Raw genomic sequence first — 16,864 nt, 5'->3', positions numbered from 1 at the left:
AACAGCGCCATCTATAATTTTTTTGGGCCCGGAAAGTCCCTAATTTTAAATTAATCTACCAACGCGATGTCAAATTTATAATAGGGTAATATAATATTAATAATATTATTAACGCCTCCGTGGTTTAGTGGTTAGAGCGTTAGGCTCACGATCTGGAGGTCCGGGTTCGATTCCCGATGGACATTGTCGAAATGATTTTGTGAGACTGTCCTTTGTTTGGTAAGGACTTTTCAGGCTTGAATCACCTGATTGTCCGAAAAAGTAAGATGATTCCGTGCTTCGGAGGGTACGTTAAGCCGGTCCCGGCTATTAGCCGTAAAAACACCTCCATCAACCCGCATTGGAGCAGCGTGGTGGAGTATGCTCCATACCCCCTCCGGTTGATTGAGGGGAAGCCTGTGCCCAGCAGTGGGACGTATATAGGCTGTTTATGTTATGTTATAATATTATTATCTACTCCGTTAAAGTAGCTTAAATAATAAGTTTTTGATACATTGAGTTATGAATTATAATCCTTTTATTTTACCTTGTGCCTAAAATTAACATGTAAAATTTTCCTGCTTGGCCTAATCCCATGTTATTTATTCACTGCCAAAATGTATTTCCTTATGTTAGTTCATAAATCATAAAATACTATCCAATTTTACCCGTAGACATAACAAAGGACTTTCTAAGAATAACCACAATGAGTTTAGGGTCAGTACGATCATAGAATAAAGAATAATACTACGTATAGAACGGTAAATCTCTGCCCCGCACCAATTCGTATCGAGAGAACCCAGTTACATTTACCTCACCCCCTCTGGGTCTTTCTATAATCTAAATGTCTGTTAACCGCAATAAAAAAGGTATAAGGAAGAGAGCGCACAGACTGTCTTTCTCGTTCGAAATTACTGAGACCTTTTTTACTTAATGAGATTTTTGAGATGTGGTGTTGGCGAAGGAGGGTATAAGCTGGACTGAAATGGTGTCAAATGAAAAAGTGCTGGAAAGAGTTGAAGAAAAGAGAACCATATTGAAGACTATAGAGTACCGGAGAGGAAATATGATTGACCACCTGATACGACACGATTCATTTATAACAAACATTATAGAAGGAATAATTGAAGGGAAAAGAGGAAGGGGTAGACCTAGGATAACATTTATGAAACAAATAAAAGAGAAAGTGCAGGTCCTGTCGTATGGGGAGGTGAAGGTTTTGGCGGGAAGAAGAGAGGAATGGCGATTACTCCACCGACAAGAGCGCAACTCTTAAATAGAGAGAGAGAGAGAGATTTTTGTATGAAATGTCCGGGCTGTAGTTCTGGTTAGCTGTGTCTACCCTAATAGGGATTACGGGCGTGTGTTTGTTTTTCTATATACAGCTTCTTCTTGATAGAGATGCTGATATATTGATGAATCTTAAGTACCTATTCTCGAAACACTATAAATAGTGTAACAATATTACTTACTGCAGTAAAATGATTTACAACGCGATACTTTTCGCGATAAATCTCTCCATTTATGCTAAATTGACCGAAACCATCGTGTTGGTGAAAATAAATCTTATTATGAGTATTAGAGTGATAAATGTTACCGAGATAATTGGGTTGCAGACGAGCAGATTTCGTTTGGTTGGTTTTATTATTTATATTGCTAAGGATAATAGGAGTACGAAAGCGGTATATAAAGCGAAGGTTGATGGTAGGGCTGGCAGAGGAAGACCTAGATGGACACATTGACCAAATTGGCGATATCCTTAAAAAAGGTTTAGTACGATCTACTTTGAACTGGCGTGCGATGAATGTGGAGGCAAGAGTAGTGTGTCAGGATCGAAGCAAATGGAATTCCATAGTCCCTGCTTACCCTTTTATATGTTATAATCTTTACTAAGATTGTAAAAAACAAGAAAAAGAAAAAATGAAAGAAAAAAGACAACGACAAAAGGAACGAAACGAAAAAAATATAAAACGAAATTGAAGTTTTATTGTAAGTCTAGAAAGTCACATCAGAAAGTGATTTTTTTTAAAAGGCGCTCTATTGGTTTTCTCTATAAGGCGACGGCACTGACTTAAACATATAATATGATCATACCAAATCCGACCGTTAACAAATAAATACGACAAAGGTTCGTTGGCAGTGACGCGAAGTTCATTGAAATTCAGAGAAGCTGCCTGCGTCAGCGCACTTCAGGGAAGTAGACAGAAGGAACAGAAGGTGACTGAAAAAATGAGGGCTTTTCCCTGTAGTATGCATGTGCTGTTGGGTCTTGGAATTCATTATCCAAATTGGTACTGGGAATGAGGAATGGGGTCTTAGAGATGATCAGAGAATTAGGTTTTTCTCATAAATATGTGTCAGCGATGTCAATGTTTTCTTCCCTTTGCTAGCAATTTACTAGTCTTCTTCTATCGTGTGGGTTGTGAGGTGAATTACCAACCTCATCAACCCTGGTGTCAAAGACTACTTACTTACATCAGTAAGTAGTAACCGAGACCAACGGCTTAACGTGTCTTCTGAAGCACGGATCACCTTAATTTTTGGACAATCAGGTGATCCGCCTGTAATTTCCTAACCAAACTAAGGATCACAAAGTGATTTTTGTGATTTGTTCCCACCGGGATTCGAACCCGGGACCTCTGGATCGTGAGTAAAACTCAACCACTGGACCATGGAGGTCGTTAGTAAGTATTATCCAATTCGCTAGTAAGTATTGTCCATTCTCACCATAGAGCAACACGGCTTTCTGTTGATATGTTACTATTTATAGTAGATATATATATCTTATTATTTATCCTTTTCTTCTTCTTTTTTGTCTTCGCCACTTCCCGTTACGCGGGGTCGGCTTTCCCAATAATGCGGCGCCAGGAATCTCGTTCTTCTTCTGGTGTCAGTGATACTATTGAGCCGCCAAAGGCTCATGTAACGACTACTTATTTACATCAGTAAGACATCTCGTTGACAAACATAGTCTTCTACTATGACTAGAATGAGAGAGAGAGAGAGAAGAATGAGTTACTAATTTATCTTAAGTGAAGTTTTCACTACCACAGCCGGCTCGACCATTATAGACGGCGATACGGTTCACCTAACACGTTGGTCTAACAGAAAGCTCGGTGAGGTGTGGGTACGTGGTTCATCTTGATATGGATTTACCTCTGGCTACCCCAATTCGGATGAGTTACAGGAGTTGCGTTATGTTACGTTTACTGATCATCACTAATTTAAGAGCCACGCTCTTGTCGGTGTAGCATTCTCCATTCTTGTTTATCAAAGGCCAATTCCTTCACTTCCTTATAAGATACGATGTTCGCCTTCTCTTCGATCTGTTCCATATAAGCTCTTCTTGGTCTTCCCCTTCCTCTCTTTTCTTGTAGCTTTCCTTCTATGATGTTTTAGCAAATTCGTCGTGAATAATCTTGCCTCTTCTGTCCTCAATAACTCTTAATATACGTTTACTGATACCAAAAACAAAATGGCGACATCTGCGTACGCCATTATTGTATTTTATTGCAAGCAAACCAAATGTAACGTTTCACAGGAGTACAAAGGTTCAAATATCCTTTGATGATCACAATTTGACCGTCTGTTTGTTTGTTGACTGTATTTTTGTCTCAAACAATGTAAAAGCATCCGGCATCCCGGTTGTTTGCGCAAATGCCATTAACAAACCATTGAACTTCAATTAATGGATTACTTACCTTCGTGGCTTAAAATGGTTGTATTTATGGTTGATAAGCTTTATTTTTATTTATTTATTTATTGTACACACAAAAAGAGTATAATAAACTTAACACTATGTTGTACAGCTACATTACAGGGAAATTAACGTACTGATGATGCTTAAAATAGGAAAATTAATTCCTGTGCTATAAGCATCAATAACCAATTCGAGAGTTACGATAACACCTAGTACTAAGTAATAATGAAGCTGGTTTTACAAAAGAGGCAAGATGATTGGACATAGGACACGAGGAATTTAGTAAAAACATCATGGGAGGATATAAAACCGTGATAGCCCAGTTGGTAGAACGCTTGCCTCTCATTTTGAGGTCGCAGGTTCGAATCCAGCACAGGCCTAAACCAACGATTGTCGAATTTGTTTTCGAATTCATGTTTGGATTATAAATGTTTATCACGTGCTCAGCGGTGAAGGATAACATCGTGAGGAAACCTACATTCCCGAGAAATCCATTTTCAAAGGTATGTGATATAACCTGTATTAGGCTGGTTTTCCCTTCGCGGGCTGGAAGGTTAGACAGGCACTCGCTTCTGTAAAAACCCGGACCTGTCAAATCTTTAGGTTAGGTAAGCGGACCCTGTGAAAAACGGGATAATGCTAGGGAGATGATTATCATCATCATCAATTTAAGAGCCACGCTCTTGTCGGTGTAGCATTTTCCATTCTGTAACTATACATAAGTTCACGATAATATCTCAGATGGAGTAGTCACAGGTACATCCATCGTAAGATGAACTAAGTACCCACACCTCACCGAGCTTTCTGTTAGACCAACGTGATAGGCGGTGAGCCGTATCGCCGTCTATAATGGTCAAGCCAACTGTCTTAGTGTAAACTGCAGTTAAGATAAATTAATAACTCATTCTCAACCCACAAGACCAGAGGTTATTCCATCATGTTAGAAAGGATACAAACCCTCTGTCGGATTTTACGACACTTCCGGGTAAAGAAAATAGCTGAACGTATTAAATGTGTTGTATCGCTGGTCCGGCCAAAGAGTTAATGCTATTTGCGGCAAACCTACAATAAGTCACGTCCAAAAAAAAAATATTGTTAACGCTACCCTAACAATACTTTAAACATGACTATACTTGACACATCCAGCAACTAAGCAGAATATCAAACACACGCCACAGTCTAGAAATAGCAGTGCGTCACAATATCTAGTAATCAGTGTCACCACTCGCTGACGCGTGACGCCGCGGCCGGCGCCAGCTGTGACGGCATCTTCCTTGTTGCATGATATTAATATACTTCATATTTCATAATACAAGTACGATGATTCCCTGCTTCGGAGAGCATGTTATTTTATTTTATTTTTACAGTTTTACATTCAGCCATAAGCCGTTGATCCCGTGTATTAGCCGTAAACTGTTGACCTAATGCTAAATGCTGACCATCTGCAACTGTAACTACCATTTTTAAGGCGAATAAATGAATTATGAACACTTCCACCAACCTGTAGTGAAGCATGGTTGTTATTTTATTTCATGATATCATCATCATCATTGGCCTTATACGTCTGTTTCAGACGATTTATGACGTCATTGCCTCGAAGAAATGGACTTTCTTTCATGGCTGTGCAAGCCAATCCTAGAGCGGCAAACTCTACCAGAACTCTAGCACACTCTGCAGGAGAAGTCTCCAATCCACCAGTTGGATAAATACATACTTATCGTATATTTGCCGCATATGGTATTAACTAACTTGGCCGGACAAATGGGGAGCGCTGAGGGCTTTCACCCGGTACAAAAATTTAAGGCAACAGACCTGAGGGTGCCCAGGGCGCGTACCTCGGCTCGGGGCGTCGTCTGAAAGGATTATGTATATTGAAAAGATTTAATGGACCTTAGGCCGTTAGAGAAAAGCGCCGACCGAGAGAAATACGCACTATTAATAGAAATATAAACCCTGTTCTTCTTCTTCTTCTATCGTGTGGGTTGTGAAGTGGAGTACCAACCTCATCAACCCTGGTGTCAGGGTTACTATTGAGCCGCCAAAGGCCCCTGACATGGCTCATGTAACGACTACTTACTTAAGTACATCAGTAAATAGTAACCGGTACCAACGGCCTAACGTGTTTTCCGAAGCACGGATCATCTTTCGGACATTCAGGTGATCAGCCTGTAATGTCCTAAACAAACTAGGGATCACAAAGTATTTTTTGTGATATTTCTCCACCGGGAATCGAATCCAGAACCTCCGGATCGTGAGCCCAACGCTCAACCACTGGACCACGGCGACCGTTATATCCCGTATAGCCGTTGGTCCCGGTTACTACTTACTGATGTAAGTAAGTAGTTGTACATGAGCTATGTCAGGGGCCTTTGGCGGCTCAATAATAACCCTGACACCGCCTCACAACCCACACAATAGAAGAAAAAAATTTAAAAATATAGGTGGGTATATTAATCCAGGTTTCTGAAAGACGTGAAGGGAATGACGCTTGGTTCGCTGTTTTGAAATAAACTGTTAGTTTCTGAGAAGTAGTGTTGTGTCACGGTGGTGTCAGCAATCTCTCTAGATTAGTGTCACGATGTCGCGTCGCTGACGCGTGTCGCCGCGACTGGCGCCGACTGTCCCCGCGTCACTCTCTATTATATTACACCTCTACTACATATATTTCGTATGGCAGACAAAAATAAAATATCCTGCGTGGATCATATATCCAGCTTAAGCTCCCCTAAACAAGTCTCTGCCGCATCCGTCAAACAATGCAGCCCGGTGCCACCTGGGAACCGATGCATAGGGCACTCGTTCACTATGTGAAATATGGTTTGATCCGGGTGACCACATTCACAGTATGGCGACTACTTTAAGCCCCACTTATGTAGGTCACCTCTACTAATTTCTGCCTCTACTAATTATAACATTGGGATTTCATCAAATTAACATAACTTCACGGGCCTGAATGGGGTAGCTAACGGTGTAAAAATAAACAATCAGTCATTGCCTGTTAAAAAAAGAGGTAATAGAGATAAAAAAGAAGTAGTTAAAGTCCGGTGTAATAGGAGCCAAGCCTATTGTCTCCTATTACATCATCATCTCCCTAGCATTACTCCGTTTTTACAGGGTCCGCTTACCTAACCTGAAGATTTTGACAGGTCCGATTTTTTACAGAAGCGACTCCAACCTGTCTGATCTTCCAACCCGCGAAGGAAAAAAACCAGCCCAATACTGGTTAGGTCACATACCTCCGAAAATGCATTTCTTGGGAATGCGGGTGTGTGGGCCATTAACCAATCCTAACAGGTTTTTCTTGCAGCTTCTTTACCCCGGCTATAGGAGCATTCCATGGTCACGTAACCGACATTCGTACTCCTTTTTTAAAGTTTACCAGTCTGTAAAACTTTAACAGTAACCTATAGAGAGTAATGAATGATATTTCCTTATAGCTAAATGGTTGGTTCATAAAGGTATACCACGTACTTTTATTATATATCACTATGTGCTGAGTTACCAGTACAATAAAAAGCGTCACGTAAGCGACATCAAATCTACCGCGTTTTGAAAGCTGACTGTAAGTTTGAAAATTTCAGCGAAATTATTAATAATATGGAAAGGGTTTAATAACATAATACAAGAATAAGGTACACATTTTTATTTTCAACAAAAAATATACTTCTTACGATTATCATCTCCAAAAAAATCTAACAAAAATGCTGCGTCACGTAATCGACAAGTTTGTCACGTAAGCGACACGTACGAATTTAAAATGTAAATCTCGTAATTTTTGGCAGGGAAACTGTTTCTTGTGTGTCCAGTGCATGTTTTTGGCCTTTAATAACTTCTCCATCACATTTCAAAACATGGAACTGCGATATCCCAGCAATGGGGTCTACCTTTTCCCATGGACGTTTTTCTGCTATTTCTAATTCAATCTCTGCTTGTGAACTGTATATAATTTTTGTGTTTGGGACTAAATTTGAAGCCAGAGTCGCAAATTCTTCAGCTGTTTGTAATGTAACAGTATTGTTCGCCGTTGTGACATTGTATTTTGTCGCACCAAACGTTTCACATTGCCACCTACCCCATCGATCACTCCTTTCCATGTGAAGTCGCAGAAAATTTCCAGGAAAACTGTTTGCCGTGCTTTTTAGGTAGCAGAGGAAGCATGCCATAAAATTTTACACATAATTTTATTTTACATATTTTACAAAATCTTGAAAAACCAATTTTACATTCGGGGTAAATTGAAGAATTGTTTGAAGTTGATGCTTTCGAAAGATCAGACCTGTTCAAGTCTATTTGTTGGAGTTTTCTTCTTACTCTTTCCTGTCTCTTTTCATTTCGCTTTCGTTCCCGAAATTCTTCCAATTCCATTTTCATCATATGTTCCCCTTTTTTCTTTTGAAGGAAAATGAGAGAAAATTTCTTTCTCTCATTTTCCTTCTTTTTATAATCAAGATCTTCTTTTTTTTTCTCGCGAAATTTGCGCATTCTTGAAGCACTTTTGTTTGGCGAATCCATTTCAAGAATATATCAACACTTTTCTAAGCTGCTTTCCTACGCGTCACGTAACCGACAACACACAAAAACCCTGATAGTTTTAAACAGGAACGATTTTTTTCAAGTAAACCAATTTCACACTGAGGCTGACTAATAACTGTGTTTATAAATTAACATTTACAACACAACAACCCTCAAGTTTAATTTTTTACGATACTTTATGTGTTTTGCGTCACGTAACCGACACCATCGATACGCGATGTCTATTTTGCAAATACTTTTACGAAATAACTCCCAGGATATAAAATTTGTAAGTAAATGATTAAACGATAGTATAAACTATGTTTTTAAAATGTATGATGATCCGTATATTTCTCCAAAAAGTTTATAATTAACATAGAACTATGAGTAATTTTCATACTTTACGCAACTGCTATATTGTCCTCGGAATCGACCTTATTGTTATAACGATTTTAAAAGTTATTGTTTAATTATGTTTGGATACACAATGGTTATACCATAAGCTTCTAAATTAACATTTACAAAATAGTCATTAGAGCCAAAAGTATAGTTCAACATTGTTACCGATTTCCATGGAATGCTCCTATACAGGTCGTGAGGAGCTGCAATAGTTTTAGGGGGATGAGACGTTCGTTATGTAAAATGACGATTCAATGTGAACTATGTTTCTTATCGTGTCGATGGCAAACTAAATAGTATCGGCCCAAAACTTGGCAACAAGTATGGCGCTATCTGCAGCGCTCTATCAGATGTATGTAACCTACTGAATAAAGATATATTTGAATTTGAAGCACAGAACCGTGTGATCCAAATTTGAATTCCAACATAAAGCCCTTCGGACGCTCAATAGTAACCCTGACACCAGACCAGAGTTGATGAGGTCATTGATCACATAACCCATACGAGAGAAAAAGAAGAACTCATAAAGTTGTATTCATAGGTATTGACGACGGGCAAATAACCTGATGGTTGTGAAAGAAATTTGTGTAGGAGCGAGGACTACATACAGTGGCAGCCCTAGAAAAATATTTTAGGTGGTGCGAGACCGCAAAGCGACACCCCTTAAAATATTTTGGATTAGTTTACACCGAAATTTACTTGTTTAAATTACAAAAAAAAATGTTATTTACTACCAGTCTACCACCCGGTATATACCTACATGAGTTTTCTGTGGCCGCAATCTAACCCGATGAAGTTAGTTTGCAGCCAGGGTGGACCAGTCGTGGTTGATTTCCCCCCCCCCCCCCCCTTACCCCCCACCCCGCTATTCCGGCGCCCGCCTAGAGCCGCCACTGACTACACAAGAACAGCAACACCTATTTCAAGCTGTTTTATTCGTGATCTGATCATTATCAAACCGAGCCTTTGAAGTCCAAGTCTTTGTTCAAAGCTACAAGGTACATGTAACGTGATATAAATCGTTCACGTGTCGTTAAACATTTACGTCATGGATGTAAGACTAACCACAACTTGGCACTGTAATCCAGAGGTTCCCAAAATTTCAAGTTCACGGACCACCCACTAAATATTTACTTACCTTTTGTTTTATGGAACCCCTTATTAAAAAGCATTAAAATCATAATCATATTAAAGAAAAACCATTAGATCATCCACATATTGACATCCAACATTCATGATACGTTTCGATTTTCTACCAATTTCCAGCATTATTCAATACGAGTAATTTAGTAATTTAAAATCTGTATTTTTTTTGATATTTTTTTTTTGTTTTGGTTTTCCCCGAAGGGTAAGGCAAAGGGAACTATGCCCATACAGCCATGACTTACGTATTTTTTTTCTTGATGATTGATGAAATGATGAAAGATGATGATGATGAAACCTAAGCCCCCACCCTCGGAGTAGACTCCTACTCCGAACCCCAAACGAATTAACTCAAAAGTCCGCATAAACTTTCGAGTTATGAAGCGGCTTCCTGCCACGAAGCGAAAATAGGCAGATACACTTTGTTTATTGAATACTCCGATATAATAACACTCGCGAATGTCTTCCGACTAACTTAATGCGATCATTAACCACAAAACACCACTTCGTATTAATTATTTAGATTATTCAATGAAGAAAGCAACTGTCCCGTTCCCGTTTCCCGCCAAAAAGCCTTTTTTTTGATAAATTTGCCCCGAGAAGAAGCAGGCAAAGGAACATAACCATATAGCCTGGTCATATGAAATCAACCATGACCAATCCGTTTCGCTTCTTTGGTTTCGCTCCCGATCGTCAATTGTCTTGTTTTCTCGTTTTCAATATGTTTCGTTTTAAAGGACTGGACCATTGAATTTTGGCCAAAGGAGTCTTTACTTCGTTCGTAGACAAAAAAAAAAAACAAAAAACCTCACAAAATTAAAAAATAGCAGTCTACTCTTCTGCTATCATTCTTTTTTATTTATTTCCCATATTCTTTACTTTAAACGTTTAATGTGGAAAAATAAAATTGTGTCACTGGTATTATTTATTAGTTAAAAATAAATAATTCCCTGGTGGGTTTTGTACTGAACACCTGGGTTTCACTGAACACATTTTCGGAATCACTGGTGTAGTCTATGAACGAAAAAAAGCAGTAAAAATGATGACGTGTCTTGGGTTTTACAAGCTATTAAAAGTGTGTTATTATTAGTTTCGTTGACGTTAAAATTAACATTACGAAATAGACAGTAAGTAGGTATATATACATAAAAAACTATATGAACTCCGAGTTAGGCAGAGCTTTGTAAAAATATCCTTGAAGTTAAAGTAAACGTGACAGATTTGTCGCTGCGTGTGTTTTGCCTTTCGAATTCTCAGCTTTTTGAAGGTCTCATTAATATTACTTACTGGGAAAAATATAATACATTTGGAAGTAAGTAAGTATTACTTGCCTGAAATGCTTCCGATTCAGTAGCTACTTACCTCCCCTTTCTATATAAAAGTTAGTCATCGACATCGAATAAGACAGTCTAACTCACAGTTTTATAAACAAACTGAGCGTCAGGCGGGTGTTGGCTGAAGTTGGCCAACGTTGGCCGGTGACGTCACCAATGGCATCGCGGCGGCCAGTTTCAGTGGCAAGAGCGCGCGCGCCGGACCGCCCATGCATTTCCCGCCCAAACCAGTGACCGCGAGTGACATTTGAAATTCGATTTTCAATTGTTTCAAATACAGTGCTTACTTTTTAAAATTCAAAACTCACATGCCAGTGCTGTTCAGTTCACAGTGCTCGATTAAATCAATTCAAATTGTGACTTGGAATCGATCACGGAGTGTCTACGGAAGATTTGCACAGAGAAGGTAATTTTATTCTATTTAAAGACGCCCCTAATGAAGTTTACGCTAGTTTGTTTTACTCTTTTTTAGTGTTGTTTAAAAATATTGGGTGCACGATGACGGAAATTGTATTTATAGCTGGTTCTTGATCGTTTATACTTCCATGTTATGGCCTTGTGTCGCGTAATTATTTTGATGACAATCCAAGGAAATTGTGTTTGAGCATTACGAGTCTTATTTCCATGACATTATGACAATCTAATTTGTTAAGCGGACTTATGCACTGGTAGTGCACAAACGTAAATACAGTCTAGTGCATGATTTTCTCTTCGTTTTTGCTTAAAGCGGTGTTTCAGAGTGGACTATTCTTTAGTTCTGTCTGAACTGTGTATTATCACGCTTGTTTATGTCCCTGAAGGGGTAGACAGAAGTGTATCTATATAGTGACTATAAAACCACGAAAGCGCCTATATGATACGGATTGAAATTAATAGGAATAAATCGAGGATTTGTTGGACAAAGTTACATCTTCAAAAGGTGCTTACGTGGATATCACTATTAGAAGCCCACACGGGGATTTGTGAGTCGACTGAAAACCTTTCTGCCAACATAGGTACACTTTATTATATCACACGTCACCTCTATAACATAAATTCACGATTGATGAAAGTGTGATGAATGTAAAGGAAGTAGGAAGTACGGATAGATGCAAATGGAATTCCATAGTCTCTGCTTACCCTGGTGGGAAATAAGCGTCAAATTATGTATGTAAGCTCACGACTATATTGCCATTTGGGATAGTCAAAGGCTCATTATACAACTATACTTTATTGTGAAGTTGAGTGATAGAGTGAGAAACAGTGTGATAAGACAGAGATGTGGTGTAAAAGACGATATAGTGACTAGGATTGAGAAGGGAATGTTAGGTTGGTTTGGACACGTTGAGCGGATGAAGGATAATAGAATTGCAAAAGCGGTATATAAAGCGAAAGTTGATGGTAGGGCTGGCAGAGGAAGACCGAGAAGGACTTACGATGATCAAATTGGAGATGTCCTTAGAAAAGGTTCAATACGATCTACTCTTAACCGGCGTGCGTGTATGAAGCGATTGATGAGTGTGGAGGAGGCAAGAGAAGTGTGTCAGGATCGAAGCAAATGGAATTCTATAGTCTCTGCTTACCCCGGTGGGAAATAGGCGTGAGTTTATGTATGTAAGTATGTATGTACTTTATTGCACCAAAATAAAAATAAATAATTACAAAAGACATGGCAAATGGCGGCTTATTATATTAAAAACCCAAGCCGCAGTGAGCTTTCTGTTAGACTAACGTGGTAGATATAATTGTCGAGCCTACTGTGATAGTTAACTCATTGGTGCAAGTCCGGTACCGGGTTAGGACCGGCACTTCCCGATTGAAAAGCAAGCCGGTGTTATAGAAGAAGGAATAATAAATAAATAAAATAAATAAATAAAATCATTTTATTTCAGGCATGTAACACATATTTACATTAGCAATTATAAAACTAAAATTAAAAAATTAAAATTCCCAAATCAATAAAATAAAATTGTAAAATAAAATTAAGTTAAAACTAAATCAAATTAGAAAAATACACAAATAAAGATGATATAATTATATTAAGTATATTTATTCAGTTAGTCACTACTAATAACAATAACTAGTAACTAATACCTATATTAACTAATAATATATCTTACCTACCCCTAATAATACGTATCATCACAGGCCTTTACATCTTTATCAGATGATTCAAACAGCGTTTCTGTGGCAGCTTTTAAAATGGCTGTAAAGTCCGATGCGAGAGCGACAGTAGCGGCCGCACGACTGGCATTGTAGTTGAGGGTTATTAGACGGCACAGGTGGTAAATCAGCCCCTTCATTTCTGTGTCGCCTCTCGCGCTTGTCGGCCAGAATGGGAGGACCTGGCCAGTGACCGGAATAAGTGGAGGACGTCTTTGGCCGATGGGTGCAATAATACGTATAGAACGGCAGCAGCCCGCTCCTCACCTCCCCTCGGTGTTACTTTAGTCTTCAATCGTATGGCGTCAGACGTCACACACAGATGCGCGTGTACGATAATGTCAATGTGTAGTGTCTGTGTAAAACGAGGTTTTTTTGTATGAAGTGTCCGGGGTGTGCTTTAAGGGGTGTGCTCCTTGCTGCGCCGCGTGCGCGCCAGTTCGAACAGTATCCTGAGTGTGTTAGCAGACCGGTGGGACTCCCCGCTGCTGAAGCGCTGGATGCAGCTGCACGCTACTGTGCCAAGGGTCGCGCGTGTGTATTAGCTTAAGTTGTATAAGTTGTGACTAACATTAGAATATAAGTTGTTTGTTACTAACATATATGGATACAGTCCGAATTAAATAATTTGAATTTGAATTTAACTAAGTATTCGGATGTCAGATCTTAAGATAGCTTAAACACGTTCCTACATCGGTAAAGTTAGAAATCATATCGTTAGAAAAGTATTTTATATAGCTACCTCAACAATTATGATCAAAGGATTACCTACCATAGACAACATCAGTTATAAATATTTTATTACCGAAAACGTGTACATCACTAGTGTAGTGTTGATGGATTTACTACTAAATGTTGAGTTGTAAATATATTTTTATAATAAATTACGTTTTTTGTGTACGTAATAAAGCGATGAGGACGGGTTTATTGTAATTTATGAAAACGTAAATTCACGACGATAATCCCTAATGGGGAAGACAGAAGTTGTAAGTAACCCAGTTTAGTAGTGAATACTATCTGAGGCAAACTTACAATAGTTACGCTAATAAATCTTGCTTACTTTAAGTTTTTATTTTCGACCATACATAAAAACGATTTAACCGGACAAATGGGGTGCGCAGAGGGCTTTCACCCAGTACAAAACTTAAGACAACAGGGTCGATTGATTCTAATATATTCCCCTCAGAGGTTCGCTCCCGACGGGTCACCCTAATACCTGGGGGGTTAAAATGGCCACATCGAAGCAATTTATCTAAGAAAGCAATATTTGACATGTTTGCATTGCGCACTTAGGTACTTTTATATGCGCAAATGTCAAATTGAATTATTGCTTTTTTAAATGAATTGCTTCGATGTGGCGTTTTTAACCGACTTCAACATATCTTGTATTTCCTGTGTGTGAAATATACTACTTGTTATTTTATGTTATTAGTATTTAATGAATGTTAGAGTTTATACGGTTATTTATTATCATAATTAAAACGCATAATACGGGTTGGGGTTTATTATAGTATTAACCCTTTCATGGACAGAGATCATGCGTCATTGATGGTTCATAATAGGTAATAAGTAAGGTATGACACCTTCGGATCGGAACGTCATTTGACGTTCTGTCCTTGAAAGTGTTAAGTATGTTTTAATTCCTTATGGATGTTTTTAATTACACGACTACACGATATGACTATCCCAACCGGGGTAGTCAGAGGTACATACAGCGCAAGATGAACTAAGTACACACCTCACCGAGCTTTCTGTTAGACCAACGTAAAATATAGTGAGCCGTATTGACAACTGTGTTAGTGAAAATTGCACTTAAGATTAATTAACTTATTGGTGCAAGAACGGCCTCCGTGGTCCAGTGGTTGAGCGTTGGGCTCACGATCCGGAGGTCCTGGGTTCGATTCCCGGTGGGGACATATCACAAAAATTACTTTGTGGTCCCTAGTTTGGTTAGGACATTACAGGCTGATCACCTGATTGTCCGAAAGTAAGACGATCCGTGCTTCGGAAGGCACGTTAAGCCGTTGGTCCCGGTTACTACTTATTGATGTAAGTCTTACTCGTTATATGAGTCATGTCAGGGGCCTTTGGCGGCTCAATAGTGACCTTGACACCAGGGTTGATGAGGTTGGTAAATCACCTCACAACCCACACGATAGAAGAAGAAGGTGCAAGTTTGGTACCCAGTTCCGTAAGCCGTGGTACGCTTGCCTCTCACTTATTTAATTTATTTTTTCAAAGAAATGTACATTCCATGGGTCGCAGGTTCGAACCCAGCACAGGCCCCAATAAATGTCGAATTTGTTCTAGAATTCATGCTTGGATCATAAATGATTATCACGTGCTCAGCGGTGAAGGAAAACATCGTGAGGAAACCCACATTCCCGAGAAATGCATTTTTGGAGGTATGTGCCCTTAGCGGGTTGGAAGGTCAGATAGGCATTCGCTTCTGAAAAAACCGGTCCTGTCAAACCTTCAGGTTAGGTAAGCGGACCCTGTGAGAAACGGGATATTGCTAGGGAGATGATGGTGCAGGTCTGGTACCAGGGTAAAAGTGGACGTTATATTAGAAAATATCCGTAGATAGAGTCAAGGTCGGTCGGTGTGAAACATTGAAGGACAACACGCCGTCTTATTGATTTCATACAATACTAGTCGTGCTATTAATGTTTTATAGATTGAATTCATTAGAACCTTTTTTCGTTAATATTCTTAAGTGCTTAATTGATACTTTATACAGTAGTATAACAACAGCCCTGATTCCTGCAGCCCCCCCCATAATTTTATTTTAAGTTATACCTGGCGTTGCAACACTTGCAACACTCTCTGTGGCCTGGCATTTTGTTTTCTTATCCACCGAAAAGGAAAGGGACGAATGATTTACATCTGTTAATTTTAAAATGAATGAATAACTCAGGCGAATCACATATGCATGTCGCTAGTATGCGACCCGTTTTACGTGTGTTGTGAACTTAATTTGGTCGAGTTATTCGCTTATGTAAAATTTTGAGAGGGTTGTTTAAATTTCTGCCTATAATTGACGTGTTTTCCATAAATAAAAATATAATAATTAATTCATTCTTTTTTAAATTACCAGCTGTCAATCATCCGACCCTTTCCTTTTCGGCGGATAAATTAAGTAGGTCGGTACTACCTATTTTGTGTGTGTAGATGAGCCTCAGATGGTTTACCGTTTGTTTTTTGACGTGACTCTAACTAGTGCTAGCGGTTGACACTTCTGATTACAGGTTGTTTACCCAGTGACCGGATTCCATTTTGTAAACCCTTTTGAAATCGATTCGTGGAAATCCCATTAATGCTGTAAACTTTAATTTCTGTAATAACGACACGCGATCCAAAGAAATATTCATTTTTCAGCCGCCATTTAGAAACGGTCACGCGAGGTAATAAGCAGTTTCTAGTTGAATTCGAATTTCGAACGAAAAGAAAATATATTTTTTTATATGATAGTTACCAACTAATCAGTTACTTACTTTTTAATTTACTAAACGTCGAAACACGAAATGACTATGGAATTTCTATGAAAAAGCACTGTGACGTCATAGAACAACGTGATAAAATGTCGGACTTATTACGTTTTTCTTGATAAATAGTTAAAAGAAAATGTTTTTCGTTAGTTTTCGATCTGTCTTTA

General features: G+C 38.8%; 1 protein-coding gene across 2 annotated transcripts in view; it reads left to right on the top strand.

The window, feature by feature from the left end:
- The window catches only part of LOC126375676 (putative oxidoreductase GLYR1 homolog), a 342,593-nt gene that overhangs the window by 87,444 nt on the left and 238,285 nt on the right, over positions 1 to 16,864 (top strand). The window contains exon 13 of one of the 2 annotated variants that reach the window (XR_007567632.1): positions 4,288 to 4,334. The exons of the other annotated variant lie outside the window; for it this stretch is intronic. The gene's annotated coding sequence lies outside the window, so the exon portion shown is untranslated. Of the gene's footprint in view, positions 1 to 4,287; positions 4,335 to 16,864 lie in introns of those variants that run through there. 2 annotated transcript variants of the gene reach the window in all.

Source organism: Pectinophora gossypiella, chromosome 19 (genome assembly GCF_024362695.1).
Source record: "Pectinophora gossypiella chromosome 19, ilPecGoss1.1, whole genome shotgun sequence".
NCBI classification, from domain to species: Eukaryota; Metazoa; Arthropoda; class Insecta; order Lepidoptera; family Gelechiidae; genus Pectinophora; species Pectinophora gossypiella.
The sequence above is the reverse complement of the archived record's forward strand: the minus strand, read 5'-3'. Positions and strand labels throughout refer to the sequence as shown.